Consider the following 4,428-nt stretch of genomic DNA (forward strand, 5'->3'; position numbering starts at 1 on the left):
ATAATTTTTCAGTAATACATAAATTTCTCTCGTTAAAATCTAAAACATTGTTACATACACGAGCGAATCGTACAAGTTGAGATATATAAACACCGTAAGATGGTGACAAGGGAACGTCACCATCTAAAAATGGATAATTAACGATAGGAAATCAAAAATCATCTCTTTTATCATATATTTTAGTATTAAGCTTTCCGTTAATGATATAGATATCAAGATCGAGGAAAGGGCAGTGGTCATTGTTAGTATTAGCTTTATTTAAAGTAAGTAATGTTTTTTTCTTCTTCATTTTTGTCTATCTATGGAAAAGTTTCTATTGTCTTAATTGGGTAGTGATCAGATAGATAACTAACTATGGCTGACAAAACCTCCTTTATTGTACAATCTGGATAGCTGAAAGTAGACAAGAAATAGTCCAATTTCCCCTCGCCGTATCTGTCTATTTTTGGCGGCCAGTTGTTTGGGTGGATGAAACCGGACCACCCAGAGATAACCACCGACTTTCCGCAGGAAAACTGTACGGAAAAGGAGCCCGAGGCACTAAGGTATACATCCAAGTATTTGCAGTGTTGTTTAACATTCAAGTTCATGTACTTTATAATTAAATTTATGACGTATGTTTGTCCGCCTTATTGAAGATTAAGAGTTTGGTTTTGATTGGATTTACAGTCAGACACCAGTCATTACAATATCTATCAAGGATATCAAGTTTAGCTTGGAGGTCTTTTGCAGTGGAGGAACATGGAATTATATCATCGGCATACATAAAGCAATTGAGAGGTTTATTATTAAATAGCACCGGATCAGGAGAATTTTCAAGATTTTCTTGAAGATCATAGATGAAAATCTTACATAAATTAGGGCTAAGGTTGTCTCCTTGCTTTACCCCAAGCTTAATAGGGAAAAAAATTGTTATGCCATTTTTTACTTTAATCAAGGATTTGTATAGTAAGCGTTAATGCAAGATTTGCTGACTTCATACATTCTGCTTATTATGTTTTAAAATAAAGAGCCTACGCCAGCTTGCACTATTTTGATTTTTATACATGTATGAATGACTGTGTTAAACGATTTTTGAAAATCAACAATCGTCCGTCTTTAGAGTTACAATATGTATCAATAATATATTTCAATATAAACAAGTGATCAGTTGTTCTAGTCTTCCTTGTAAATCCAACCTGACATGTATCAATGATTTGGTGTTTCTGAAAAAGTATCTAGTCTGTTAATAAGGATGAAATTAAAAAGTTTCCCCATGACATTCGTGACTGTAATTTTTTTGGATAAATCACACTAGATAGACAAGAATTGAATATTTTTTCTATGCTAGGTACTAGTGCATTTTGACCATATTTCGACATGTTGTTGGAAATGCTACCGAATCTTGTAGATTTAACACATTTTAGCTTAGAAATTGCCTTTGAAATTTCATCTCTACTGATGCACACATCTAGCTCATTAAATACTTTTTGTTTTTGTAACATGTCATGCTTGAGCTCAAGGTTTTTCAAACGTTCTTTGAAATTATCTTCACTTGGTTCAAATTTTTGAAGTGAGAGATCCAAGAGGGTGGGTCAACAGCTGAGCTCTTCTGACTTGCATCTTTCGTTGTCTGAGATCGTTAACAAGATTCCAATAGAGTTTTGGATAGCTATCGTGAAGCGAATCCAGGTGATTAATAAGCGTTTGTTTATATAGTCTATATTTAACTTTGCTATTTATTATATTCTCTTTGAAGTTTGTAATAGTGATTATTTACAAAAGTATCTCAAGAAAATTTTGAATGCCATAATTGCCTATAAGAAGTCTGACAGTTTTTGTCGAGCCTGCGACTTTTGTCGCAGAAAGTTCGACATAGGGATAGTGATCCGGCGGCGTTAACAAACTTCTTAAAAGCTTAATATTTCAGAAGGTAGAAGACCTGGATCCTTCATACTTTGTATATAGATGTCCTATGTTTTGAAGTTTCAGTCTGTCATATATCTATTGTCCTTGACCTCATTTTCATGGTTCAGTGACTACTTGAAAAAAAGTTAAGATTTTTAGTATTCTTAACTTCTCTCTTATTATGAGTAATAGGATAACTATATTTGGTATGTGCGTACCTTGCAAGGTCCTCATGCCTGTCAGACAGTTTTCACTAGACCTCGACCTCATTTCATGGATCAGTGAACAAGGTTAAGTTTTCGTGGTCAAGTCCATATATCAGATACTATAAGCAATAGGTCAACTATATTTAGTGTATGGAAATATTTTACGATGAACATGTCAGTCTGGCAGGTTTTATTTGACCTTGACCTCATTTTCACGGTTCATTGCTCAGTGTTAAGTTTTTGTGTTTTGGGTCTGTTTTTCTTAAACTATAAGCAATTGGTCAACTGTATTTGGTGTATGGAATGATTGTAAGGTGTATATGTCTGTCTGGCAGGTATCATCTGACCTTGACCTCATTTTCATGGATTATTGGTCAATGTTAAATTTTCATGTGTAAGTTTGTTTCTTAGATACTATAAGCAATAGGTAAACTATATTTAATGCATATGATTGATAATAAGGTGTACATGTCTGTCTGGCATGGTTCGTCTGACCTTGACCTCATTTTCCTGGTTCATTGGTCAATGTTAAATTTTCCTGGTTAAGTTTGTTTCTTAGATAGAAATAAGAAGATGTGGTATGAGTGCCAATGAGACAACTCTCCATCCAAGTCACAATGTGTAAAAAGTAAACAATTATAGGTCAAAGAACGGCCTTCAAAGCAGAGCCTTGGATCACACCAAACAGCAAGCTATAAAGGGCCCCAAAATGACTAGTGTAAAACAATTCAAACAGGAAAACCAACGGTCTAATCTATATAAAAAACGAGAAACGAGAAACATTAAATACTTTTGCTCACTTATGAACCACATCAATAAACGACAACCACTGAACAACAGGTTCCTGACTTATGACAGATTAGAAACTGTAAGCAATAGGTCAACTATATTTTGTGTATGGAATGATTGTAAGGTGTACATGTATTTCCGGTTTGGCTTATCTGACCTTGGCCTCATTTTCTTGGATCATGTTAAGTTTATGTGATACTTGTAATAAAGCTTTATATTTAGGACTATCAACATAATATCAATGATCAGTAAAGCAGGCGAGACAATTCAGTCTGTGCACTCTTGTTTAAGTAAATATAGAGTAGGTAGGTCTGATCATTCTGAACAACGTGCCCTGTCAGATTTTACTTTTTTAGTGGTTTTCAAAATAATAGACAATAACTTGCATTTTACCCCTATATTATTATTGTTAACCATGTAGGCTTTCTTGTTTGGGAGACAGGGTCATTGGACACATTTTTTTTTAACTAGATAGTCCAATAATGATTGTGGCCAAGTTTTATAAAAGGATGACGACTGACAAAGGATACCAAATGATGGCCAGGTGAGCTAAAAAGGGAGAAACAATGAACATCACCGACTATATTTCTAACCCGAGACAAATCATAAACAGGACAAACATTTAATCAGGGAAAACATGATTTATTTATTAGTTGTAATTGGCTTTGAACAGTATTCTTTTATCTGTGCTTTGTGTCTATTCTTTTTATATTAGTTTTTTTTGTGCTGTGAACCAATCTAATGAGTTTAGCCATTTGCAACTGATTTTTACAGTTTGTTCTTATGTTGTGCTCCACTGTCCCAGGTTAGGGGAGGGTTGAGCGCTCACAAACATGTTCAACCCCGTCACATTAATTCCGTGTCTGTCCCAAAGTCAGGAGCCTGTAATTCAGTGGTTGTTCTTGGTTCATGTCTACCATATTTGTTTTTCATTAATTGTATTGTTTAAAAAAGGCAGTAAATTTTCTCGTTGGAAATGTTTCACATTTTTCATGTTGGAGCCTTTTATAGCTTACTATACAGTATTGGTTTTTCTCATTGTTGAAGGCTGTACGATGACCTATAATTGCTTTTATCTTTGTTATTTGAACTCTGATGGATAGTTGCCTCATTGGCAATCATACCACATCTCCTTAGTTTTTATTTTTATAATGTGCAATTGGAAATAACCATTATGTCAAAGGAACATCACTTTTACTGCTGCCTATAGTTTCTTATAACTTAACATGATTATCTTTCAAGTAAATTGGCTGCAAAAAATTAGTTATGAAAAAGCAACATCAAAAATTGATAAATGATATGTTTCGTCATTTATTTGTAAAATTAACGTTCATAAAACAGTTCAAAACTTTAAATCATTTAAAACACTGAAAGGAAAGGTTTTTCTATCCTAGTCGCATTAGGCTGATAAGGCACAACTTTTAAGAATTATAGGATTGAAATATTTTGTGTCAACAAAACACACTTCCAGTGTACTAAATTATTAGCCTTGTTTCTTTGATGATATTTTACACAAACTTACACAAGTTATAGAAATTCAAAGACG

Source organism: Mytilus californianus, unplaced genomic scaffold (assembly GCF_021869535.1).
Source record: "Mytilus californianus isolate M0D057914Y unplaced genomic scaffold, xbMytCali1.0.p SCAF_2, whole genome shotgun sequence".
NCBI lineage: Eukaryota > Metazoa > Mollusca > Bivalvia > Mytilida > Mytilidae > Mytilus > Mytilus californianus.